Consider the following 27,524-nt stretch of genomic DNA (forward strand, 5'->3'; position numbering starts at 1 on the left):
AACACCCTGGGAAGGGCTGTGGGTGTGCCTGGGTCGGGAGCAAACGGTCAGGGCTTATCTTCTCCTGGTTTGAGGCCCGGTTTGGCAACACCACCGCAACATTCCAGTGCAGGATCCGTGCCCCAGGGAAGGGCTGCACAGCTGCCCCGAGCCCCGGCCTCTGCATCAGCAGCGGTGGGCGGGTGGAACTCACCTATTTCCAGATTCAAATCCCTTTGTTTGTCACTCCTGCTCATTTCTAGGCACTGAAAGCTCATTTCAGCTGTTCAGAGATAGCACTAGCTGGTCCATGGATTTAAGGAAGCAGCCAGACTTTGGGAATGTGTGTTGCCATTCTAGCCTTGTCCAACGAGGGGGCACAGGGGGACAGGACAAGGACAGGCAGTTGTCACCGGCCCTGTGCTCGTGGGCTGCAGGGGACACCTGCACTGAGGAGGAAATGGAAATGGAAATAGAAAGGGTTAGGTTGCCCAGAGAGGTCATGACTCACCATTCCTGGAAGTGTCCGAGGCCAGGTTGGACAAGATTTGGAACAACTTGGGCTTGTGACAGGCATTCCTGCCCATGGCAGGGGGGTGGAATGGGATGAGCTTTAATGTCCTTTCCTTAAACCCAAACCATTGCAGGGTTCTAAAGCCTTATTCCTCTGGTCCAGGCTCCAAGCCTTGAGGCTGGCCTCTCTTGTGCTGTGTGCCACGCCTGCTCTGCCAGGGGAGAGTGGGGAGCAGGGGACAGCCCTCGGAGAAAAGCTTTGGGGGTCTTTTTTTGCTTGAAGCCAGCCCTTGTACATCCAGCCCCGTGTGAATCCTGCTCTGATCGCATGCACGGAAAATTTCAGTATAAAATATATAGTTATAAAAAAAATACTTCATGCAAAATTAAAACACCTTTCCCAGTGGGACATGGTCTTATTGTCAACCCTTCCCAACAGTGTTCAAGGAATTGTCACTCTGATGGCAGCTGGACCCCAAGGGGAGCTCTGCTGCATCTGGCCTGGGCCAGGAATCATTGCTTTCATTCCCTTTTTTTCTGCACTACTTAGGGCTAAGAGCTGAAATAAAGCAGAGAGACTTTAATTTGCAGAATCAATCCTTTCCTGGCGGCGCTTCGTGATTTCTTGGAGCTCCGACTCCCCTCTGCTTTTCTGGAATGGAAACAAAACAGGCAGTTTGGATTTGAACTTCAAGCTGCAGTTAAGTGACAGTATTTAATTAATGCTGTAAAAGTAGAGCTAGTTTCACAGAGATAAGTGATATCAGTAAAAAGCAGATTAATTAGTGGAAACAGGGGGATCTTACAGATTTGCTCAAAAGACACTTCGGAATTTTTACGTGTGTTTTATTGCTGGTGTAGGTTTGGTTGCATTTTTTTTCCCCACAATTGTATTTTTTAAAATGCCTGTTTAATGAGCTATCTGACGCTGCTGGTACAGCCCCCATTCCAGCAGGAATTATCCAGAAAAATGCTTACCTCCAGCTGGTTTTTCTCCACTGTGATCTTGCTGTAGACTCTATTTCCCTCATCACCGCACACCTTCTTCAGCTCCTCTCTGTTGAGGGAGAAGAGCTGAGCTCCAGTGAGGATGCCCAGGTGTTCCACGGTCCTGGGGAGACACAAAGTAGGGAGGTGACGATTGTGCTGCACGTGGCCTCGTGCCAGAGGTGAGGAGTTGGAGATGGGAGGCCAGGAGCTGCAGTGGGACCATATCACGGGGCCCTGGGGCTGTTCCAAGGTGGCAGCTGCAATTCCAGTAGCATTTCAGGCCTTGGATTTAGTTAGTTAACTGTTTATCTCCAAGAAAATATTTATACCAGAGAAAGGGAGTGACTTTGGGCTCTGAACATTCTGGTTATAGAGCCTGGATTGAACAGGGTTGAAATCTAATTTGCAACACAGGCTCTGTAAGTAAATCCAAGTGGCTTGTCCCAGGTGAGATGGTGCCGGTGGCCTCCCCCGCTCCTTCTCCAGGGAAGGACGAGCATTGCACGTGGCAATAGGGCAAATCTTACTCTTTGCTGAATGACTTGGCCTCCAGCCAGGCTTTGACTTCTTCAGTGCTGGATTCAAAGGTGAGGGGCACGAAAACTTGCTGAGGCTTTTCCACTTTGAAATTCCTGTGGGGAGGCTGAATTTTATTGTTTGTGATCTTCTTTAGCAGCTCGTCGTTCAGCTCATCCGTTTGGTGAATAAGTTCTGTAGAAACAAGTAGGGAATGAAAGCAAGTCTTCAGTCAAAAATGCCATTAAATGTTTGTGGGGAAACTGTAAGGCAAATGGGGATGTGGCTCAACATTCTTATTTAAATTCAGCCCAGAAAAGTGATTCCCATTTTCCTGTGCCCCTGTGTTGCCATTTATTTTGCTCCCATCACCCCTTGGCTGTTGCCTGATGTGGAAGCACAGTTCTGTGAGAATCTACAATTGGAGGTTTGGAATTGAGACCTTTTCAGTCCTCTCTGCTGCTTCTAGTCACTAATTTGCTGATCGCAGAGCTCCAGGTTTTGCTCCGCAACAGAACAGAAGCGGCAGGAAGCACAAACTGGGAATGAGCAACACACTCATGATGGGATGAGCTTGAAGGTCCCTTCCAGCCCAGGGCATCCTGTGCTTCTGTGAAAACTCCAGTGACTCTTCATCCAGTATCGCTTTCCCCATGAAACTCCTGAAGACTGTGGAGAATAACTCAGTGATACGAACAGATTTGTGTCCTTGTATTGTGGGGCTTCCTGTCGTCCCAGAAGGGCTCCTGCTTCCAGGAGTGGACAGGGTGGGATAAGGGGTGAGGTGAGCAGGGCCCCTGATCTCTCTCCTGCTCTGTGAGCCCCACAGCATGTGCAGGGTGAGGGAGTGATGCGGATCTCCTGTTTGGCCGGGAACTCTGTGGAACCACATGAAGGAAGCGGCCAGGCGGGCACTGTGTGTGTGCCGGGAGATGAGCAAAAGGAAGTGAGAGAAAGGGATTGACCTGAGCTGTTCCTTAGACACACTTAAACATTTTGGAAGAGAAAGGAAACTCTCTCCTTGGGAGGAGGAGGAGGAAGTTAGAACTGGAGGAAGGAGGCATGGGGTGATCACTTATTGCCCTGCTCGGCCCGGGCCGCCCGAGAGCCCCGGCGGTGTCACAAGCCCCAGGGCTGCTCTCTTGGCTCTTGTCCTGCCTGGAATGGCCTCCAGACACAGTGCTGCTCCATTGCTGTGATCAGTAAAAGGTGCAGGGGAGCCCCTTGGGCAGGTCTGGTCCCCCGAGCGCCCAAACCCAGGGGAGCCCAGAGTGGGACACACACGTGCGTTCTTTGGCGTCCTGTGCAGAGTGGCGCGACAACATCTCACTGCCCCACTTATCCCCGGCGTAGCTGGCAGGCAGCTTGTGGGTTGGGCTGGATGGGCCATAGCCCCTGGGGCTCAGGTCTCCTTTGTACCTCTGGTTAGACTGGTTAGAAAGGGAAAGAAAAGTAAGAATTTTTTTTGGTCGTTTTTAATTTTCTTAAGCTTTCTGCCTCACACCCACGGAGGGACAAACTGCCGTGTTCTCCTTGTGCTGATGTGGGGCTGGGGAGACCTCAGGTGGAGCTGCATGGAAGAAGTTAATTTCTGGGAATGAAGAACCCAAAGCAAAGTCTGAAGTTTGCGCAAGGGAATTCCTAGTTGTGCCAAACGTGTTCGATCTCATTGGAAGGCAGAGCCTCACTGCTCCGTAGCTGGGATGTGAAGCGGGACCACTGCCAAGGGCCTGGAGCGGACTGGAAAGTTTTTTGACGTTTTGATTAAACTAGCAGGGATTTATCCAGAAGCCTGCTGGGCCGCCTTAGGCTTTGCCCAAACGCTGCAATACCAAAATGGGGAAGCAATTCCATGCTTCCCTAGGGTGTTTAGAACACTCCAGCTCCACATTTCTGCAGTGCAAGTTGCAGTATTCAGTTAATTCTCACTTAGATGGTGTTTCCATCTGCCTCCACTCCAGTAACGTGTTCCTGGTGCTGAACTGAACTGGCTGAGGGAAGTGTCCATCTTTAATTTAACCCCCAAGAAAAATCTTGATGTGGAAAAATATGGAAAGCAGGAGGCTGGTGCACAAATAGGAAGGATAGGCCTTATTTGGGAAGACGATCGTAGCAAAATGTGAGTTTTATCATAGGAGACTCAGGAATCTCCTGGCTTTGTCTACTTCTGAAGGTCTGTCCTGATTGGTGCATAGTATCCTAAGAAATCAGGGAGGTCTAATGACAACATTATTCCCAGAGGCAGATTGTGCCCTGCAGCTGATACCAGTCAGGTATTACCTGACTACAGACCTGTTTGAGCTCTTCCAGTTTCACCACATCCAGGATATTGTATGGAACATAACCGGCCTGCCCACTCCGGTTGAGCAACTTCCACCACTGCTTATTATCTTCCAACACCTGAGAGAGGGACAAAAATAAATCTGCTGTGGGAAAATGGGATTTCAGGCATAAACAACCAGGATATAGCGGGGCCGAACCATCCGAAAGGTGAAGTTGCCAGAAGGACATCACTGAGGCCAGGAGCTCTAATCAGATCTGTTGCTCTCAGATGCAATCCAGGACTGAAACTTTTCCTGGAAAGCATCAGAATTTATCGTAAGGATGAACAGGAGAGCACCTCTGCGTGCTGAAGAACTCATAGTTCCTACATAATGTCCCTGTTTCTCCAGACCTTTTTTTCCTAATGACTGAGTTTCTGATGTCTTTTTGCATTAAAATAAATAATTAAATAAATAAAAAGCCACATTTTGCAGAGAAACCTTTTCCTCAGGTCACAGATCAGTGTCAGCCCAAGTCACGTCCCACCTTGTCCAGCTGCCAACAGTGCTGCAGTAAGAGAAAGGTTATGAGAAAGGTGCTTTTCAGAGAAAACAAATCCTCGTGGAGGAGGAAGTGGTGATAAGGAACCGACCCAGCGGGGGATGAGCAGGGCTCTAGAGCGAGTTGTTGTCCTCCCTCCTCACTGTGGTTAAAATGGGACCGATGTCTTTGAGCTGAGGAAATGACACAACACAGCACAGGCAGCCTGCTCCAGCTTTGGGTTTGAGCAAAGCTTTGTGTCACTGCTGAGATACCACCAGGGAAAATGGAGTTGGTGCTTGTTGCTATCCCGAGCTCTCTCCTGCCCCTGGGGGACACACCTTTTCCAGGAACGGTCACGTACCTCCAGGATTTCATCCTTCAGCACCGAGAGCTCATTGGCGTTTCGCGCGGTGAAATCGTAGCGGATTTTGGCAAATCTCTTGGGCACAGCCACCCCCTGGGCCTCGAAATTCCTGCAGAAGAGAAGTGGCCTGAAGTTCATTAACCTGAGCTAGACTGTTGGAAGGACTCTGTGTGGAAGCTGGAATTGTATTAGAGGATCATCATAAACTAAAAATATATGTGACAATGTGGCCAGATTGCAATGAATCTAAAGACAGGACAGGGTTGGCTCGAGCTCACAGAGCTGCTGCCTCCAGTGTAAACTAACCGCCTCGTGAAAGCAAATGGTTTTTCACAGACATTATTCAAATAAAAGGGGAAAGGGGAAAAAAAACCCAACCAAGAAAAAAGGAAGGTTCCCATTAGCAAAAAAAGCCTACATGAAAAAGTGAGGTTGTGAGCTATGGCCGAAGGGCGGAGTTTGGTGCTGATTCTCAATCAATTCAGCAAATGACAGTGCATTGATGCAACTGTTTTTTTAGTCAAATTTAGTCCTGATTCTTCACAGTAATTTGCCTCAAGAAAATGAGCCCCATATCCTTTGGTGAGTTCCCTGTTGGCTGAGGCCCAGACCTTCGGGCCGTGACTTCTCAACATACTTGCAGTGAGACTGGCTCCCTCTTAATTGCTTCTTTTTGAAGTATGGTTTGTCACTATCATCCTGCTGAAGATGAACAGGGCTGGTGTCTCATCTTCATATATTCTTCCCCCTCGTCCCCTCTCCTTCTTTTCCCCTTTTTCACCTCTAAATAAATTTCTTCAAGGCGATTTAACCCTGGGATAGTCTAATCCACTTTAGTCCTTCGTGGTCCACCCTCAGATAGATGTGTTGGCACAGAAGAAGTAAGGGTGTTCTCTTAGGATCTGATACTGTAATAAAGGGAAGAGAAAGATGAAACAGGCATTTCATGTTTGTCTGTTTTCTCTCCATGTCATTTCGTGAACATGTACTCACACTTGGCCAAGAGTAGTGCATTCAGACACTGAATATGAGTATTGAAGAGGGGACTGAGAAGGAAGAAGCTTAGTGTTCTGCAATAGGAATTATGCTTTGGGGATTTTACGAATTGTTTCCCTCTTTTTCACCATCATGCTCTTCTTGCACACTTCCTTGTCTTTTGCTATTGAGCGAAAGTCTGGAGGCTCAGAAAGCCCAAGTTTCATCTGAGAAAGATTTCCTGTGTCAGAGAGAACGGAAGGGATTCTGTTTCCATCCTTTCATGCCAGGAAGGATGAACTGCCTGTATCAGGAGGTGCCGAATTGGTTCTGGGTGCTGCTGTAGCTCACAGAATTGCAAGACCCAGTGCTGCAGGAGTTCAAATAACAGACCAGTGGAAAGGCTCAGGGGCCACAAGCTGTGCTGCATCTCTCATGGACTTGCAAGGAACCTCTCCTTTGGTGTCTGTGCAAGTGCTGGCTGATGTGGGCACTAGGATTGCTCTTTTAATCAGGCAGCTCCAGTACCTTTCAGAAAAGAATTTTCATGGCACATCATGAGCCATTAATCTCTTGACTAACCATAACATTTCCTTACTCCTTGGTTTTACAGCATTACTCAAACACTGACATTTGTCATTTCACCAGCCATCTCCCTTGACCTCTAGCATCAGGCACTTGCAGGGGGAAGGATCTGGTCTCACAAATATTTTCATACTCTGATCTCTGTGATTTATTAACCATGAAGTTTTGCCTTCAGAACTCAAGATGCCATTTCAAATAATTTCATGTGCAAAAGTCGAGTTATTGGGCAAAAGGGATCCTTGATAGCTGGGTACAAAGGACAGCAGGACTGCTGTTGCTGTTTTCTTTTCAACTACTGTGCTTGCTGTGTGACCTTGAGGAAATAGGTTCACTGCAGCTTTATGGTTCCGTTTTTGCATAGGGAAAATAAGGGCAGTGATAATTGCTTTCAGTTGTAAAACACTTCAAGATTTATGGAATATGAATGATTCTTACTAAGTGAAAAGTGTTGCAAAGCTGGCTTAGTTGCACACTGTGCTAACAAAATCCCATATCAGCCTATTGACCCCAGCCTGAAACACTCATTAAAGTTTATGGGACATTTTGGTGGATGAGTTGAGGCAGTTGTTCTGCTGGAAATATCATACTGAAAGCACTTTTAAATCCATCATCCGCTTTGACTTTTTTCTCTATTAAAACTAAACACAACTGCTTGCTCTTTCCAGTTTTCTTAGTTTAGTTTTTGATGGGTAAGTACTCACTGTTAACTCAGCTTGTACCCCCATGGCATCTGAGACATTACAGTTCATTCTAGTCATAGCATAAACACACAATAGCTGTTGTACTGAGACAAAAAGAGTTATAAAACATGTAAGATATCCAATGGACTGGTATTAACTATCAAGTTGCATGGTCACTTTTGAATGTCAAATGTTCTTTTTATGGATACTGCATTAATTTAATTTGTGCTTAAACGTTAGCTAGGCTAGACATTGGTGTCTGAAAAGTTTACATATTTTTCCAATGTCAAAATGTGTAAATTTAGTATTAAAGAAACAAAACATATTTACTTGTACTAGAGGAAAAATACTTTCGTAGCAAAGAAATTAACTGAGGTGCTCTTTAGAAATAGGTCTGGCTTGCTTACAGAATTGTTGCTTATGCAGTAAAGCAGATCTACAGATGTTTTCTTTTTTTCTTCCAGATAAAACTTGGATTGTTTGAAAAGTGGGGAGATATTTCACCATAGTACAAAAGAAGATACAGAAGAGGAGAGCAGAATGAGAGCTTTGCAAGTGCCACATGCCTGCAGCCTGCTGTCTTTAGCGATGCTGTTCCTTCCAGTCACTGGAACGTCAAAACAAAATATCCCAAGACTGAAGCTTTCCTATAAAGGTAAACTTTTCAGTAGTTTTTCTGATTCTGCCACTTTGGTTTCGATGTGATACTGCCAGCAGTTCTTTTTGTATTACTAACCAGGAAATACATAATAGAAGCCTTAAAGATGGATGAATTCTGCCTCGGGGCAGTATTAAAATCTGGGTTTTTTGTTGTGTCGGGGCACATGTTTCTGAAGTATAAATGTCTTTTAAAAGTATTATTTCTGTTTGCTCCAAGAGGATGTTAACAGACTATACATAAATTAGAGGGGAGTGGTCCTTGAAAGGCTCTGAGGTGCATTGGAGACATTCCTGTGTGGCTGGTGCGGATGATGTGACACATGGAGGACATTCACACCTTCCTACAGCATCAGAGAAAGTTGAGAGCGCTGACTCAAGTGTTTCAAGGGGACTGACATTTATTTTTGTAATAATTCTTTTTCTATCACTAAGTGGGTATGTTAAACTCTTCATATGTGGTTTTCTTTCTCCTTGCCTCTTTGGATCACAAAAGCGTGATTCTCTGCAGAATTTCTTAGTCTTGTGTGTAGTTCTTGTTAAGAATGGTACCGTCTGAGGGATTTCAACACAGACATATTTATGTATTAATGGCCAATTTTTTAAAGAAGGTGGATTTCTTTTTGCTTTGCATGTACAGTACACCTCCACAGGCACAGAGATGTGTCACTGACACTTCCTTCTTTAGTGAAAACAAATGCTCTCCAGTTAGTTATGTTTCAGCTATGTCAGCCCCTTGCCCTTAGGGGAGCTATTTCTGCTCTGTTTTTCAAACTTATGTCTTCCTATGCATTGCAGAGTTACACTCAGGATGGTGTGATGGGACAGGCTGTAGAGCCTTCATCGGGGCTTATGATATGTTTATCATGAGTTTAACACCCAGAGAAATGTATTGAGTAAGCAGAATGACATGCTATTTATTTACAAGCTTCTCTTTTGCTAGATTTGCATGCCACTGTGCATGCTATTCCACTGTGTATATAAATGTGTTTGGATGTGTTTGTGCGAGAGAGACAGAGGAAGCAAGATCAAGGGATCTTGACAACATTTTTATACATTCAGGGAACAGTTGCACTCCCTGAAGCCAATGCATACAGAAACTGAAAGAGCTGACATGAGTTATGAAAGTTAGCAGTAAAACCCTCCTGACATACAGCCAGCCTTCTCACAGCTAGGCCTTTTGAGCTAATTCCCAAAAGCAGCATATACCATATGGCCATGGCATTTACTGTGGATTTGACACTCACGATTAGTGAATCCCTCTCAACTTCAAAAGCAGATAGCCTTTGGCAAAATCCTGATGGATGCCTTTGGCAGGTAAAGAGGGGGAGAAAGAAAAATTAGTGAGGTCAACACAGGGGAAAAAAAATGGCTGAAATCTTAGTTTAAAATAGTGGCAGAGACCTGCTGGGAACAGTTGGGAAAATGCCTGAGCTCGTTTAAAAAGACAGTGAGCAGATGATTGATATTTAGGCCCTGACCCAAACTTTTCTTAGCAACTTTATAAACCTTTCAGTTTGGCTTGAGGGATACCGTTTCCTGTCCAAACTTATTCACCTATATCCCTGTAGGGGGGGAAAATCAACAACAGATACAGATGCAAAACAGCACGTAAATCTTAGTTTTGAGAGCTGTGATGGAACTGAAAAGTCAGAAGAAAGAGAATTACCAGAATTTATTGTGCCTTGTCTTACTTTCTTGGGGGGTTGGAAGGTGTATATTTTTCCACATGGAACAAGAAATAATTTAATGCTGTTTTTTCACATTTATGTATTGTAAATGATTCCAGTATAGCTTATCATAATTAAACTATATTTTGCATGTTGACAACAGAATATCAGATGTACTGAATATTTAATATAGTTGTGAGAATTAAGCCCACCTTCCTCCCCCCAAATCTTTCAGACAAAACAATTCCAAGGTTTCTGAGAATAAGATGTAGGAGAAATGAACTGTTTTGCCAGTTCTCATAAAATTGTTAGTCATGTCACTGACAAGTCCTGGCATCTCTGTTCTTTGGAATTCATACTTGAACTATCATGAAGAGGAGAATACAGGGCTCTTTTCCTTCTTTATGGAAAACAGATGAGAACTGGCCACATCAGGCAGTTCCAAAAACCTGGTCACATGTGTCTTTGAAGGGAAGGTTTCATCTCCTTTCAGGTGCAATGTGCTTATGGCATAGCTCCATCTTCCCAGAAGAGCTGAGCATTTGCTGGGGCAGGAGAGCTGGAAGTAAGCGGGACTTTGCTCTGCAGTTACTGAATCTCCCAGTTGCATCAATCAGTGCTGGATGGAGGAAGAGGGAGAGGGTAGGGTGGTTAAAGATGTGTCTATAACTGCAGGAGTGCTTCAATAAACCACAGCATGTCAAAGCTCCTTTGTGTTCAAACAGCAATTGAAATTTTAGACCTTCTCTGAATGGCAGTTATAGGTTTCCTTCTTCTCAAGGTTGTCATCTTAACGAATGGGAATCTGTGCAGGAAATGTTAAGATATTCCAGTGAGTGATGTTGGGATCAATGTAAAGTCATACAATGGATTTCCTTTATTGTTTGTCCCAGTCTAAAGATGTGTTCTAAAAAATTGTGCATGTATAAAACTAAAACTACACACAAATCAATTAAAATATGTTGTAGTACAGAATCAAAGTCATATATTTTCCACCTGTGTTAACCGAATACACTATGATCTTTAATCACATATCTCATCCTTTCACATTTTCCCTGATCCATTAGTTGAAAAATTCTCTTATTCACTCAGACTTAACGTTTAGATACTCGTTCATGTCATTACTATCCCAGAAATTGTCACTCCTCTTGTGATGTTTTTAGGGTGCTCTCACTCCATATACCTTACTTATTCTGTGTATCTTAGATACTTCTACAAGATTGAGGTGCTTTTACTATTACAGCTTTAATATTAGGAGAAGGTAACAAACTGTCTTCTAATAGAAGATTATGATCTTTAGAAAACCAGGGGATGATTTTGAGTAATATTCCATATTTTGACTCTCTTTGCCTAGTACTGCTTTCAGTCTAAGACCAACAGTGTGTATTTATCACTCATTTTCATGTAGCTGGAGATAACCTGTGACCTTCATCCAAACTGCAGAACTCCACAAGCACAGAAGTGATATTCAGCTTCCCTAAGCAGCACGTCCTTGTTGTCTGCTGCCTCATTTAACATCCTCATTCCAACCTCTAGAGCAGATGCAGAAGGTTTTCATATACCAGTGTAATTCATTAATGTCATTTTCAGGACAGCATCAGTTCTGTTACTAAAGAATGGAAGGCTCAGTGTCCTAATTCATGTATGTTTAATTCATACAGTGTAGACAGTCTTGTTTCTGTTTGATCTTCTGAGTAATAATTTTTCCTAATTCATTGGGAGGTCCTTCCATAAATATCGTGTGTGTGTCTTTTTAGATTTTACTTCATAGGGAGAAGTAAAGAATAGCCAGACCAGAAGGTTGATTGCCTTCTGAGAAAAAGAAGAAAAAAAAGCAAATTTTTCTCAATTTGTGGCTATCCTAAAATTTTCTGCCGAAAGAGAGAATCCTAATTGCAAATTTAACCCTATTGATTTGATTTACTTGGCTGCTTTTCATGGACATTTTAGTAAGTGTAGTCTGTGTTCTCAGTGAATGCATTTATATTACAAAAGTGTGCACCCTAGTTTCTTGGCTGGGGGGCATGCCCTAGCCCAGATTTGGACATTGTCACCAGTGACATCCACAAACATCTATCATTCCCGTGTGGGAATGTGGCCATTCCCCAGAGCAAGCCATGCTTACTGGGAATGTGGCCATTCCCCAGAGCAAGCCATGCTTACTGTGACAGCGGTGACTTGGTCAGAGGACCAGGAATCCTGCATTGTGACACAGTACAGAGGAATAAGCAGGACTGAAGGCAACGTTTGGCTTTTAAAGCAGGATTTACTTAGCACTGTTAAAAACGACTATGGTAGTAATTTACATCTAATAAACAAAAGCATTATTCTCAGCTGATTTGTTTTTCTCCATATAGAATGAATTAAGATGCAGTCTCATTCTCACTGAAGTCATGGCAAGAGTTTTTCCACTGAAGTAAATTGAAGCAAGATCAAATTCACGCTCCTCACTTTTTTCATCTTACCTAAATAAACTAAAGACAGGTAGTTCTTTCTCCTCTGCTGAAGGATGACAGTGCTAAATCATCAGCTCCACATGGAAATTAGCCATGTTTAAGGATTGTTTAGTTTCACGCAGTGTTTTGCGCACAGGATTTTCTTCCCCCAGAGTGATCCATTCTTAAAACATGGTGAAAAAGCAAACAGAGAACATTTTGGTGCCAGGAATTCTTTTGAAAATTTGACTGGGTGAATGCATTTCCTTAATGTTCAAAAATTATCCTTTGACCATGCTATTTAACAGTGTCAAGCATTCTGTTCTCTATATTGTTTTTGCTTTAAACCTGTTTCATTTTAGAACTGATGAGATGCTTAACTGTTGCATCAGAGCAGTTAGTTTGTTCAGTTTCAGTACAGCTGGCTTATTTCCATGTCATGCATCATTTAATTATACATATAAAACATAGTTAAAATTGTACAGCTCCATGAGCCTCACTTAAACTGTCTGTGGCACTGCAGTAATCCCAGTACCCTGACGGGGTGTTGCACAGCTGTGACTGGTTGGAATGTGGTAAACTGGTGATGTGTAAGAGAGCCTAGAAGTGAGCTTGCATTTTGCAGCTGTGCTTGCTCTACTGGAAGAGGAAGTTAAACCAGAAAAAAACTGCTCTTGTGGCAATATCAGCATCTGTAAATCTGAATGCTTAATGAAAATCAAGGAAAATGTGCTGAGTGAGGAAGTGGTGCTTTTCCCTTGTTTGTCATTTATTAATTTTTGGTGGTTTGTTATTTCTCAGAAAAATCTATCTCAGATTCCTCTGTGGAAAAACATGAAGTGTTTATGTGAGAGTGAAGATCCTAGTATTGGATGATTGTCTAGATATGCAAAAGACTTTGCCTGTTTTGTCTCAAAAATGCTTTCTGGAGGCAGTGATCATTGAGACTTAAAATGTACCCTAGCTTGGGGTACATTTGGATGGATGGGCACTGCTGTCCATGTGTATATGCTGTCGACTGAGTATAAACTTGAAGGCATTTATTACATCTTAGTAATGGGAAAAGCAGCAAATTTCTTACAGACATTTTTTTCCTTTTTTAAGCTAGTGAACTTGAAGGTCAGATTCAACTATATGTTGCATTTTCTGTCATATAATTATCATATCTATAATGTCCTGAAGAGCAGCCTCCAGTCAGTGACATCAACAGTTTACACAGCAGTTGAACTAAGAATAACCTTGGAGAACTGACCCATGTCAACCTCTTATGAGTGTAAACTGTAGTTCACAACAGTTTCTGTTTTTTCATGATCACAGAAGGGCCTCAGTTGGATAAAAGAAGAATTGTGTTCAAAAAATACAAAACTATTCTGCTGAATGTTCACTTTACTGTATCTCAGAAGAGGAGAGGAAACAAAACTGAAAGAGTAATACTTAATAAAGTATTTTTGCTCCCTTATAAAAAGAAGGACAGGACAACATCAAAAACAGCTTCCCTAGAAGAATGCAGGGAAGATACATGATAAGTGGCATCAGCTTGGAAGAGGGATCAAAACTCTTTCTTTGATTGCTTTTACTAATGACATCTGTTTAAGCAAATCCAATTCAGAGCAGTTTCAGAAATCCCAAACTTGTTCTCTTTCTGAGCACTATTTGGAGGGCATGATCTGCCTGACATCAGTGTCTGTCTAGCAGTGGACATCTGTGGTCACTATGCAGGTGCTCGATTCACATCCTGTTTCCTTTTCCTCCCTCCCCATTTCTGCAGTTCCATTTATAGGTGAGTTCCCCAAAGAAGAGCTGAGGAACATAGGGGATGACTCTTCCGTACTCACAGTCCTTTGGAGATAAATACACAGAGATAGCAGAAAGAGTCAGAATTTCCTTTAATAAACCAGCGCAATATCAGACAGGAAGGGCCAGGAAGTGTCCAAGAGCTAGAGCATTACACAGATGGGCTGGGAGGGCTGGGAATGTTCAGCCTGGAGAAGAGGAGGCTCTGGAGAGCCCTTAGAGCCTTTTCCAGTGCCTAAAGGCGCCCCAAGAGAGCTGGAGAGGGACTTGAAGAGCCTGGAGTGAAAGGACAAGGAGGAATGGCTTCCCGCTGCCAGAGGGTGGGTTTAGATGGGATATTGGGAAGAAATCCTTCCCTGTGAAGGTGCTGAGGCCCTGGCACAGGTTGCCCAGAGAAGCTGTGGCTGCCCCTGGATCCCTGGCAGTGTCCAAGGCCAGGCTGGACAGAGCTTGAAGCAACCTGGGATAGTGAAAGGTGTCTCTGGCCATGGCAGGGGGTTGGAACGGGATAATCTTTAAGGTCCCTTCCCACCCAATCCCTTCTGTGATTCCATGATTCCAGCATCTCTACACACATGGAGAGCCAAAGCGCAGTGCAGCATCTTTGGCACCTGATCCTTAAGGTCACTTTGCTGGGCTGATGTTGGGAAACAAGACCTATGGATGGACTGATGAAGTCAGTCAATATTTTTGCCTCCTGCGGTGGAAAACACCTGCGATTCCTTTCCTTGCAGAGCTGCTGGGGGTTAAACAGCAGACAGTGCTTATGGGAATAACCCCTCAGCTGATCTTTGTCTTCCCTTGGTGGTTATTAACAGTGGCAGGGAGTTGTCTCCAGGATGCCCAAACGTCCCAGTGTCACTGTACGTGTCCGTGTGCGTTCATGAGGTTCCGAGGCGGGAGCCAAAGCTCCGGGCGTGCGGATCCATTACCTATTTCCATGTGGAGTGATGTTCTGTTTGAAGGCATCCCCGACCTGTGTCTGCTCAGCCGTCTGACCACGCTTGAGTGAGGAGTTCCAGTAAGGATATCCATTGGCTGAGGAGAGCTGGAAAGGCAGACATGGAGTCAGTGTTACCAGGAAAGGGGAAAGCTGATCGGAGAAAAGGAGAGGGATAGTGGTAGATGAGTCATGGTCTGGCAGATTTTGGTCAAGGTGTTCTCCAGGGAAGCCTGTGTCCCTGGAGCTCAGTTACGCTGTAGGGTGCTGTTGCCTTGGATTGGGAGAGGCTCATTATTGCTGCCCTTTTCCAGCCTCATTTGCTTTCTGTATTTAACTGGGGCAACCGGATCCAACTGAGTTTTGAGCCAACTACTTGTTGCATGCCACCACTACCCCTGCAGCTCCATTTCTCCGGAAAAGGGGGAGGGAGAGTGAAGAGACAGGGACACAGGACTAACCTTCCTCTTGCAAGTGTCCAATGTCTATTTCCCAGGGAGCTCCACGGAAGATTTCTGTGGGTGGTTCCCAGCCGTTGTGGAATTTGGGGATGTAGGTGGGGATGTTCGTGTCTCGGGGCCACTCGGCTCTAGGACAGAAAATGGGAATATGAGGTGACATTCACGAAGAATGTGTCTTTCAGGGCATCCCCTGAAAGAAGAAGCAGGAGCATCAGGGAATCCAAGCATCCCGTCTGCATGGGGAGCCTGGGGAGATGGCAGCTCTGTCCTTACCTGGATCTGGTCCATGTCTCCCCCAGGGAATCCCAGAGGTTTATCTCTTTGGGTGTCAGGTGTCCTCTCAGGAAATCGGTGGTGTCTTTAGAAAGCAGTGGGCTGAGGACAGACGGGGCCAGCTCGGGGCCACCGCAGCTGTTGATGATCTGGGTCACACACAAACCACACAAAGAGAAGAGAACTTGCAGGAAACGGTCAAAATGTCAAACCAGGGACACACAGATGAGCAGGAAGCGAAGACAAAGCTGATCCTTGGATCAGCACAGTCACTGCAAGAAACATCAACCTAAGTCTTTGAAGGAGACTGGACAGTTCAAGGGAACATGAGATTTTTTTGGATTGGAGTCAAAGGAAGAGCTGATCTACAAATGAGCTGTTGTTACAGACGAGTGAAGTGTCAGAAGCTGACACTTCAAAAAATGGAAAGTATCTTGCTATTCCTTTGTGGCTCCTTTTCCAAGTTGGGATTTCTGCTTCCAAGCATTTTCAGTGCAAATACTGAACCGTATTTGCCTGAAGGTGAGACCAGACAGATTCCCAGTGGGGATTCCAGCTGGCTGCCCCTTTTGTTCACAGTAATGCCTTATTGACCCGGTGGAAGGATTCATATTTGCTGGGATTCCTGTATTTACTTCAAGCTTCAAACCGGATCAGAGGCCAGGAACAACCGGCATCACTTCTGGAAGTTCCTGAGAAAGCTGTGGCCAGGTATGAGCAGTTTTCCAACCCTGTTGCACAATCTATCTACTTGTAAGTGTGAACTAGAAATAAAAGGAGTTCCCAGTGAGACCTGGGAATAAGATTTACCAGTTCCAGCGGCCTGAAGAGGAAATGCACCAACTCTGAAGCACGGGGGTTTTGGATGTGCTTCCTTAGTTTGGCCTGAAAAGAGAACGTAAACACAGTTTAACCCTAACCTGAGTGTGCCTTCTCTTTTCTGTCACATGGGGCGAGTGTTGTGGACTGATGAGAAGAGTAAGGGATGGAGGAGTAGGAATCATTCATTTTTATTTTGTGTCCATTTCTAATTCCCAGTGAATTTCAGGCGGGGGGGAATACCCTCTCTGTTAAATCAGTGCCTTTAAAGCTAATTTGAACAGACACAGAACACCTTGGCTTATTTTGAAAGTCCTAGTGAGGAAGGGCCAGGATTGCTGGTGCTTCTGCCTCTTGCAGGGTTGAGAATCCCACTAGTTCCATGGATGAAAACAACAGGATAGGTGTTCTGAGGGTCCCCTGGCAAACTGCTGACAAGGGAAAGTCTCCACCAAGGTCTTGCCTGGGGCACCCGGAGCTGCCCTGGCCACTGAAAGGCTCCAAATCCAGTGGTATTTGAGGTGAGCTGTGGCAGAATGGAGGAGCAAACACTTGGGATTGATTTACTGCAAGAACTGGGTTTCAGTAACAGCAATCAGCTGAGCTGTGGTGAGAAACCTCTCCAGTTTGTGCTCCCATTCAGCTCCTTCTCCTGTCCTGGACTCCTGGCACTGTTGCCATGGGAGACAGGCTCCCCGCTCCTACCGAAATGCAAAGCATTTGAAATGCCGGAGATGAAACATTAATGTGGAGTGGGAAGTGCGAAACAACTGCTGGCAGCAGGGTGACCCAGTGAACGGGCACTTCCCAGGGACTCGGCAGCCCCATGGTGAGGAACGTGGCAGGACCCCACCACAGTGTCCCAGCTCTGCTGCGTGCTCCACCCTGGGCTCTTGCCAGGAGATCAGCTGCTCCTTCTGATTCTGAGCAGGCACAAATTAGCCATATTTGCTTCTCAAAGAAAAGGCTGGAGCTTGGTATCCTGCTTTAAGGTTGTTTACAGTCTCTTGGTTTTCCTTATTAATAACTGCCCAGGAAGGAGCTTGTAGGATGTGTTCGCTGGACAAGTTTGGTCACAACTGACAGAATTCCTGCTGCAGTGGTGAGGCAGGGACTGAGCCTGGTTCACTGTCCCCAGAGCTCAGGTAGTACAGGACAGTCAGGCCAGTAAAGCCCCTGCTCAGGGCTGGGAACGAGATCCTGGCCAGCTTTCCCTCTCTGCCCCTCTCTGCAGTCCTGCTGGCCTATGTCATGCCCTGGGGCCACTCTGCCGTTGCTCAAATGGCCAAAATCCACTCATCCAGGAGTGGGAAAGGGAGGGAGGGCACAGGAATTCATCTTAGGTGGTGAGGCCTGGAAATTTTCAAGGCAACAAATTGATCTTTGGATAATTACAGCAGAGCAGAGAACACGGTGCCATGGGCTCTGGCAGGGCTGTGCTCAGCTCTTTGTTCTCTCCCAGGTCCAAAAGTGTGACCAGTTCCAGCAGCAGCAGCAGCAGCAGCAGTGACAGCTCAGCCAGCGACTCCTCTGACAGCCAGGACTCCTCTACCTCCTCCGAGGACAGTGACAGTGAGGACAGCTCCTCCTCTGTTGAGAGTCTTTCTGAAGAATGGCTAAAAAGCAAAGGTCATGATAACACAGCAGGCTTAGTAAAGATGCAGACACTGAGTCCTTGAGCAAGAGGTTGCATAGATAACAGAATGTGCATTCAGATAAGTAAGAAGACAGAAACCATATGGAAGAGGAAGATAAGACCACCGTGTTTACAGATCCCACGGAATAGCTCCCACCAATGAGGAGCTCGACTTTTGCAATATGTATGAGCTAATTAAAGGTACTATAAGTGTAGTTTTGAAAAATAAATCGAGACTTGCTGAACATGATGCCTTGAGTGCTTGTCTCCCGCGACTCCACCCAACACTCCTCCTCCTCCCCCTCCTCCTCCTCCAGCAGCTCTTCCTCCTCCTCCGACTTCGACTCGGATCCGAGCTCCTCCAGCAGCAGCAGCAGCAGCAGCTCTGAGGATGAGCCCCCAAAGAAGAAGAAGAAGAAATAGCTGGGGAGCTGCAGGACTGGTGTGGAGTGGGGGACAAGCCCCTCCCAGGGGCTGGAGCACACGGCTGCCAAACATTCAATGGTCAACATTTCTACTGCTCACACTTTCCAAGTGTTTTGCCTAGTTGTTCCTAGGACATGGAAGGTATTAAATGGCTTCCTGAGATGTACTGAGAGAGTATTTTTGTGCTTTATCCTTTTATGGAAGATTTTACTTTTTTAGTTCCAAGAAAAATTAAAAAAAAATCTATCATCAGATTCGTTTCCATGAGCTGAAGTCCAGTAACCTGGATGCTTACATGCTGGAAAGCAGAAGCTTTTTATTGCAGGTTATGTTGTGCATTGTGTGCTGTTCCTCTGTTAATGACAGCTTCACTTCCATTGAGAAAATCCTCTCCAACTGTTAAAAGCAGAAGTTTTTCAGCGCTGCTGTGGAGCTGTGGCAGTGTTGAAGCTGAATGCACAACGTGTCCCACACAGAGCCTCCCATCTCATCAGCTGGTGCCAAATGGATTCTGTGCTGCTGAGCTTGTGTTCCAATGGCTTTTCCTGATGCTTCCAGGTCCAGTCTTAAGTGCACCATCCAGCTGAGCTGTGTTGGTTTGTTACTGATCAATGGAGTGCTTGTCCTGCCCGCAGGCTCTGGGCTTTTCACTCCCCTGTGGCCTTGGCTCGTGCGTTGGAAGTGTTTGCTGAGACACAGAGTGTTGGTGGTGGGAAGCAGCAGCTCAGTGACTTGGGGCTGCTGCTGCTTTAGGAGTTTCATCTTTGTGCCTTTTTTTTGTCAATTCGGTGTGCCCCAGTGAGACAAGGGCTGCAGTGGGTGTTCTGCAGAGCTCCAGCATAATATTGCCACGCAGCAAAAGCAGAGAAATAATAACAGCCACAACTGGGCACTGTTCTCACTGGATGCTCAGTAAAAAAGAGACTCCTTGAAATAAAGGGCTCAAAGGAAAGTGTTTCCCTTTGCATGTGTGAAATGCAGGATTGCCGAGTGACAGTCTGCAGAAATTCAGTCATTCTTTGTTTGTGGGAACTGCCCTGGAGAAGGAAGTGAATGCAAAAGCCCCACAAGCCCTACAAAAGCAGATGCAGACAGGCTGCAGAGCAGGGATTGCTGGATGCAGAGTGGGAATTCGTTGTTCTTCTGGTGCATTGAAGCAGTTGCCATTAGGATTTTATTTGGTGATGCAGTCTCCTGAATTTCTTCTTGTCGGAGTGCCCTTTGTGGGGAGGGGGCATCACTTGTGGAAGAATTCTCAAGTATCTTGGTTTAGGTAGAATACAGTAACTAAAGTATTTTTAATAATTTTTATGGAAAAAGTAGTGCGTAGACTTCCTTTGGAATAAACTGTACTTCTTTAAATGTTTGTGCGTGTCTGTGTGCACTCCTGTGTTTTACAGAACACGCTGCAGACTGTAAATAAAACTACCAGAAAGGTGTTGAAGTCTTGTGGACTGAATGTACCATTTAATGGGAAAGGGAATAAATTATTAAGCAGCAGTTGCTAAGTGGATGCTTCCTGCAAATATCTGAAATCTTTGTGGTGTTTGTGTGCAGGTTTCAGCTGGAGTTGCCCTGGCATTGCCTCCCAGAGGGGCAGGATTGCTCCCCAGGAAGTTCTCCAGCCAGAAGTCCCTCTGGATCCAGATTATTTTTTAAAAAAAGTTTAGTTTGTCTTGGCTTTTTCTTTTTTTCCTGCCCTTTCTGGTTTGTCTCTCCCTGTTCTTCTTTTACAGAGGAACCCCTCCCCAGCCTGGCCAGAGCCGCAGCCTCCTTCATGTGCCGCTGCCTCACTCGCTGCTGCTGGTGCTGGCTCAGGAATGTGCTCAAAGCCCGGCTAAGCAGGAATTGTTCCGGGCCTGCTCTGTTGAATCGCTGCCGCCGCGAGCAAAGCTGCCCCTGCTCCTTGAGGGGAGCGCTCGCTGCAGCCCGGCAGGAAAAGAGCCCAGGAAAAGCCGCGCCCTTTGCAGGAGAAGCGCTGGGAGCAGAGGGGAGAGCGGGAAAAGGCAGCGAGAGCAGCTGGGCGGGCGGGGCGGCATCAGCGCTGATCCCTCCGCGGGCAGGAGCGCATCACAAATAGTCCCTCCGGGAGATCACTCCGCGGGCGGGCGCCATCACCGCTAATACAAGTATTTATAAATTCAAAAGAACTCATTAACACAGAAGAAAGCAAGTATGCTTCATGCTGGGTGGGAAACACAGGGTCTAAGGGATAAGAATTTTAAAGTTGTTTATTTTATTTATTTTTTTTTTTTTTTATTTTATGAGAGAACTACATATCCCATGGCACCCACAGAGTTCAGGACGGGTAGAGAGGATGAAACAAACTTTAAAGAGAACCTTAACTGAATTAATAATTGAAACTCAAATGTCATGGGGTATGTAGTTCTCTCATAAAATTAAAAAAAATTAATATAAAATAAACAACTTTAAAATTCTTATTTTATTATTATTCCATGTTCTTCTCCCCCTCCTGGATGAGGAATAGGGGTCGGTATTTGCGGCTGTGCACTGTAAGGAAATAAACGAGGAGTGGCTGAACCTGCCATCGCAGGTGGCTGTGATCTGGACACTGGAGGAGAGGGTGCAGTGGATCTGGGTAGGGTACTGCCAGCATGCGGGATGGGTGAGGGGTGGGGACCCAGTGCTGCAACCTCTGGAGGCAGATAATCTGCACGTTCTCTGAGTCGGAAATAAAGGTGACGAACAAAGTCATCCGAAAGCTGAAAGCGACGGTGGAAAAATGAGGGATCAGATGCCTGTTGTGGATTTCGAAGCTGTGAAGAAGGCATATGAGAAGTTGGAGTTGTATTGGTTGTTGTAAAAAAAGGAGATGAAGCTTGGGAAGATAGAGGAATGCTTTCTGAAGCTGTGCTGGTCACTATATCCTTCTCACTGAAGTGTTGAGCAGGCATTTGAGGATGAAAAAGTCCCATAAAATCAGCTGAATGTCCCTGAGAAGTTCGAGAAGAATGTGCATGAAATGGAATGTCTCGATGCGAGACGTCACTATTAATAACACGTGCTTGGTCCTGTTGTGATGGAAGAGGTGTCCACGTATAGTTGAGAAAGTCCTCTTTCTGTTCTGGAGATAAAATCGTATTTGTTTCGCTGAAATGGCACGGGAAACATGGTTCAGCATCGTGTGATTGTTGTGATAATCCTCTGAGTGGTGTTATCAGAGTGATGATAGGGGGTACATGCCGTGGTGACACGGCAGCTGTTGAAATGTCTCTGCTGTGTGTCCACGGCTGTGGCTGCGGTGCAGACGGGGGCTGTGTGGACACAGAGCTGGTAGGAGGTGTAGCTGCCGAAAGCTCCTAGGATGGAACTGCAGTAGCCGAACGAATTGCACTGCTGGCTGGAGGTGCTGTGCTTATCGGTCGTATCGGCGTGGCAGCTGAAGCGTCCGTGTGTGGCTGGAGGTGCCGGGCGGGCGGCCGGGACCGTGGGCGGGACCGGGCTGGCCTGGGAAGCGCTGGTGCCGGGCAGCGGGGCCGGGGCTGGGCTGGAAGCGGGGCCGGGGCTGGGCTGGCAGCGGGGCCGGGGCGGGGCTGGCAGCGGGGCCGGGGCTGGGCTGGCAGCGGGGGCGGGGCTGGCAGCGGGGCCGGGGCTGGGCTGGCAGCGGGGGCGGGGCGGGGCTGGGCTGGAAGCGGGGCCGGGGCTGGGCTGGCAGCGGGAGCGGGGCGGGGCTGGAAGCGGGGCCGGGGCTGGGCTGGAAGCGGGGGCGGGGCGGGGCTGGGCTGGAAGCGGGGCCGGGGCTGGGCTGGAAGCGGGGGCGGGGCTGGGCTGGAAGCGGGGCCGGGGCGGGGCTGGAAGCGGGGCCGGGGCTGGGCTGGCAGCGGGGGCGGGGCTGGAAGCGGGGCCGGGGCGGGGCTGGAAGCGGGGCCGGGGCTGGGCTGGCAGCGGGGCCGGGGCTGGGCTGGAAGCGGGGCCGGGGCTGGGCTGGCAGCGGGGCCGGGGCTGGGCTGGCAGCGGGGCCGGGGCTGACGTCCCGGGCAGGGCCGGGGCCGGGCCAGGAGCGGCTCGAGCCGCGAGCGGCGTTGCCGGGGTAACCGGCACTGAGGAGGGGCGGCCGATGCCGCGCCGCGCAGGCGTGGAAGTGAGGGCTCCCGAAGGCGGAAGTAAGGCCGGGATGGAAGCGGCGGGAGTGATGACGTCAGCAGCAGGCGCCGCCGTTCAAACGCGGAAGCGGCCGCGAACCCAGGCCGCATGGGGATAGCGGGAGGGCCCGATGGAAGCTCCGGGACCGCCCCTGGCCGCGCGCATGGCTCATCTGATGGGAGGACCCCAGGCTCGGGAGGTAGGGACCTGCCTCTGCCTTGCGCCGTAACAGATGGATCGGGCGAGATGGAAACCGAGAAATATTCTCGGCACTCTCGGTTCCTACACTCAGGTGTATTCCTAGTTCCTGACATTCCTTTAAAACTACCGAATTCTTCTCTCAGGTCCCTGGCAAATGGGGCTTTGCAGCCTGGGGGAGTTCTTGCAAAACGGGGTCTAGTGAAGTGCTCTGCAGGAGTGGTTGTGCACCTGAGCGGTCATTAATTGTCTCCTCTAATGAGGGAAACGTGATTAAACTCCCGGTGCTGTGCTGCTGTTGTGTGTCGGCCTCGAGGTGTGAGACAGTCCCTGTGTCACACTGGAGTTGCTTAGTGGCTGGACTGGGACTGGGACAGGTCTTGTTGGTCAGGAACAAAAGGGAAAATTTATCTTTTGGCTTGCTTAATATCTTGGCTTTATTAATGTATCAATGTCAATTGTTGTCATTTGCTGCCTCCTGCACAGTGTGTGTGCAGCTCTGTGTGAGAGCAGACTCTCCCCTGTTGGGGAGTGAGACAATCCTGGAATATCCTGAGCTGGAAGGGGCCCACAGGGATCACCCAGTCCCACCCCCGTCCCTGCCCAGACCCCCCAACAGCCCCAGCCTGGGCATCCCTGGCAGCGCTGTCCAAACGCTCCTGGAGCTCTGGCAGCCTCGGGGCCGTGCCCATTCCCTGGGGAGCCTGGGCAGTGCCCAGCAGCCTCTGGGGGAAGAGCCTTTCCCTGATCTCAGCCTGAGCCTGCCCTGGCCCAGCTCCAGCTGCTCCCTGGGTCCTGTCTGTGTCCCAGGGAGCGGAGATCAGAGCTGTAGCCCCCGATGTGTTCTGACCTCACACTTCTCTACCAGAACAAACCCAGTGCCCTCAGCAGCTCTTTCATGGTCCTTCCACACCCTTCCCCATCCCCATGTCCCTTCTTTGGATGCTGTCAGCTTTGTATCTTTTGTATACTGTGGCGCCCAAAAGTGCCCCCAGGACTCCAGTACAGTTTAACAGCAATGAAAGAAAACAGTGGATTTCAACTTTGATCTCAAAAGCTGTCTCAGGCCCCTGATACTGCCTCGAAATGTCTTTGCAGTTCTTGCTTTATGACTTGTGTCAAACACGGAGAGAGTGAGACTGAGCCCCTGGGGTCAGGTTCTGTGTGAGAAGCCACACAGCAAGCCAGAAATCTTTGCTCCAGATCACCAGAAATTTACAGTATTGAGGGCGGAAATACTGAGAGTTGAGTCTTGGGAGCTGAGCCAGGAAAGCAGCACCTCTGCCATGGGCAGATTTGGCATGTGGAGAGAGCTCGAGCAGCTTGCAAGAGGTCCCAGCAATGTGTGTGTGGAGCTGGGAGGAGCATGAGTTGCAGTGTCGTGTTTGGAGTCCCCCTGGGTGAGGATGTAGGAATAGACTGGAGTTTTTGGTGACTGAGGTTTCTTTTCTGTGGCAATAATTGTTCTTGGCCACATCATTTTGGTTTGTTACTCGCCTGTGGTTTGTTCTACAGGCCTGTTTCCTTTCTCTCCTACTATGGTGTCTCAGTTATCTTCAGCAGAGGCTCAGCAATAACTAAACTTGAGCTTAGATACTTAAACTTCAGTTCAGAGTAGATACATGGAAGAAATCTTTCCGTGTGAGGGTGGGCAGGCCCTGGCACAGGGTGCCCAGAGCAGCTGTGGCTGCCCCTGGATCCCTGGCAGTGTCCAAGGCCAGGCTGGACACTGGGGCTTGGAGCAGCCTGGGACAGTGGAAGGTGTCCCTGCCCTTGGCAGGGGTGGCACTGGATGGGCTTTAAGGTCCCTTCCCACCAAGGCCTCGTCTTCCTTTGCCTTCAGTGTCTGCCTCAGAGTTTGTACCCAAACCAAAGTGAGGTTGGTGTCACCTTCTCTAAACTGGGAGAACAGATCACTCCAAGCTGTGGGGAGATGGAGAGGCTGTAGGATGGAGAGGGTGCAGCCCTGCAGACGCCGAGCTGTGGGGTTGCTGCTTTCAACAGCCTCGTTGTTGCTGCGGACACAGCTCAAGGTGGGTCTGAGAGAGACAAACTCTGCTTTTGGGGGTTTGTGTTGATGAGGAGGGGAGGGGAGGTCGCTGCTCTGCTTCTTGTAACTGCTGTGGCAGAGCCAGGAGCCCAAGGCAGGACAAGGGCAAAGCAAACCTCTCCGAGCTCTTGGGTTCTCTTCATTCCCAGATATTCTGATTCCTGCCCAAGTCCAAGTTCATTGTGCTGTGCAGGATGCAAGTTTAATCAGGTTTTAGTGCTGGTTTAGCTGAGTGTTTCTAGGGCTTGAGGATGAAGCCAAATGCTCTGCACTGAAAAAGTGATGGATGTTCAGCACGAGATTCTCTTCAGGAACTGGCACGAAAAGTGGTTGCTGAAGCTGAGGGAGGAGCAATTCACAGCTTGGCTGGAAGAGGGAGAAGTGCTCACTGCTGGTCTGTCACTTCATCCTCATGAGTGAGTCTGGGAGCTCCCGAGATCGGCCAGGCTGCAATTTCAGATAGTTTAGATGGGCTGGCCTTGAAAAAATCATATTTTGGTGCCTGGAGCAAAAGCTGAAGGTGGCAGGAAGTGGCAGCAGTGGCAGGGAACTGAAGTGACACCACCCTGAGCTCAGAACTAATTTTGGTTGTGACCTTGAGCAGTCCCTGGGCCACACCAGAGCTTTTTGTGTCACCTGCTTTGGGAGGTTCTTCCTTGCCCGTGGAGAAGTTGGGTCTGGCACAGGTCTGCTGTGGAGCACCTGTGCCACCACCTTTAAAGAGCCACCCTGGAGGTGTCAGTGAGCCCCTCAGTGCCTGCCCAGCCTAGAGCAGGGCTGGGAGGGCAGGGGGCTCAGGGAGTGCTCATTCCTGGTGGTGTTGGAGCTCTGAGCCCAGCCCTGAGCTGGGTTTGTGGCTCTGAGGGCATGGGGAGTGTCCGGAGCAGGCCTGGCCTGGGCAGAGTAGGAACTCCTGGAGTAACTCCTGAGTAAGCCACACCTTCCACGCGAGAGGGAGGCACTCCCAGAGTCAGGCGCTGTCTCCTCAGAGGTGCTTTGGGGTTTAATTCTGTTCTCACAGTGACTCCTCTCACCTGGGAACCCCGTGGTTACCTACAGAGGGTCTGAGGCCTTAGGGATGTAAATATGGACAGGAGGGGTTGGAATCTGCCTATCAGGGAATCTTCCCCTTGCCCACAGGAGAGTGTGCAGAACTCTTCTGTGTGATGATAATGTTTTCATACTTTAGGTGTGAAAATAAAAAATGGGAGAAATCTCGTTTTTCTGGCAGCACGCAAAGAACTTTCTTCTGTGTCACCGCTAAAACTCTGTGAGGGGATGAATACCTGGGAATCTGAAAGAGACATAGCTGGAAAGCATCAATATGAATGGATTTTTCTGCTTCTTTTTGCACTTGAAAGAAAGGTGAAAGTTACAGGCTGAGTCAAGCTTTTACCCTTTATTTCAATCAATTCAGTTATTGCTAAATATGGCTACACACAGGTAGCCCAGGTGACAGAGCTGCCTCCAGCTGCTCCTTGGCCCCAGTGTCCCACGCGGGATGCTTGAGTTATCCACTGAGAGCCCCCTTGAGACTGGAGCACAGGTAAATCTGCCTGTCTGAAGGGCAGGATTGTGTCCTAAGTCCCTCCTCATTCCTTCCTTTCCTCAGGCCCCACCATTGTGGCTTGGGTGGCAGTGGCACATTGGAAAGGCCTGGGGGTGCCAGCTGGGGTGAGAGCTCGGGGTGCCAGCCCAGGCCCCACCAGCACTTGGCCCACACTGGGGCACAAATTGAGAGATGAACTCTTGGAAGCTTGTCCTGAGGAGGATGAGTGGTACCTGCTGGCGAAATTCGGTGCTTTTGCAGAGCTGTGATAAACCCCAAAGTCTTAGACTGCCAACCTACAGCCTCTGCACCGTCACATTCCCCAGTTGCATTTTGTATTGGAATTTTACCTGCTCCCACCTGCGTCCTCCTGCTGGCAGTGCCAGCAGCCCACGTGCTGCCTCTCCTGAGAGCAAGTTCCTGCCTGTTTCCTCTCCCAGCCCCAGCTCTTGCTTCCCTCTGGCAGAGGCAGCTTTAGGTGCAATATCCTGATGTTTCTGCAAGTGGGTTTTGGAATAAACCTACACACGGGATGTTCACGGGTTGCTGCTATGGATTCTGTGAAAGGTGATCAGGAAAAGCAAGTTCAGAGTTACTATGGGGATTCTCTGATTCCTGCCCATCTCACGGAGCTGCTCAGGGTGAAACTACTACTCCCATGCTTTTTATTTTGCTCCTCTTAGTGCTGGTTTTTCCCCAGGTAAGTCAGTGCTGGAGCAGCCCTTGTGGGTTTATCTGTGATGAGCAGTGGTTGTGTCTGCACACGGAGATAGCAGATTCCAGCTGTAGTGTGCAAATGTCGGTGCTTTGTGCCTTAGTGCACAGCCACACTTGTCAGCTGACAGGGCTGATGCGATGAGAAAACCTCGCACTCTCCAATAACCTGAGCACAGGAACTTCCTGCGTTGTTACATTTAACCAAAGCTCTGATAAAAAATACTACATTAATTTTTCTAATGGAGACCAGATTCCGCATTATCATCATTTACGTTTTTGGATAGTCTTTGATTGACTCTGGTGGGAAGGGAGGTGAATCAGTATCTTGTACTTTAGGGAAAGATCTAGGGGAGAATTGAATTGTACTTCCTTGGAATTCACATCACCC

At 47.8% G+C, this 27,524-nt stretch overlaps 1 pseudogene across 1 annotated transcript in view; it reads right to left on the reverse strand.

The window, feature by feature from the left end:
- Positions 1–1,072: 1,072 nt before the first annotated feature.
- Positions 1,073–27,524, reverse strand: part of LOC309585700 (epidermal growth factor receptor kinase substrate 8-like protein 2) — a 184,746-nt pseudogene continuing 158,294 nt past the window's right edge. Inside the window, exons 2-11 of the transcript in view lie at positions 16,448–16,522; positions 15,638–15,786; positions 15,366–15,492; positions 14,896–15,011; positions 5,165–5,276; positions 4,279–4,398; positions 3,281–3,428; positions 2,010–2,193; positions 1,471–1,603; positions 1,073–1,144 (exon numbers count right to left, since the gene is read on the reverse strand). The product of the transcript in view is annotated as an epidermal growth factor receptor kinase substrate 8-like protein 2 (transcript). The remainder of the gene's footprint in view (positions 1,145–1,470; positions 1,604–2,009; positions 2,194–3,280; positions 3,429–4,278; positions 4,399–5,164; positions 5,277–14,895; positions 15,012–15,365; positions 15,493–15,637; positions 15,787–16,447; positions 16,523–27,524) is intronic.

The sequence above is a fragment of the Coloeus monedula genome, assembly GCF_965178545.1.
Source record: "Coloeus monedula genome assembly, contig: HAP1_SCAFFOLD_123, whole genome shotgun sequence".
Taxonomy (NCBI): Eukaryota; Metazoa; Chordata; class Aves; order Passeriformes; family Corvidae; genus Coloeus; species Coloeus monedula.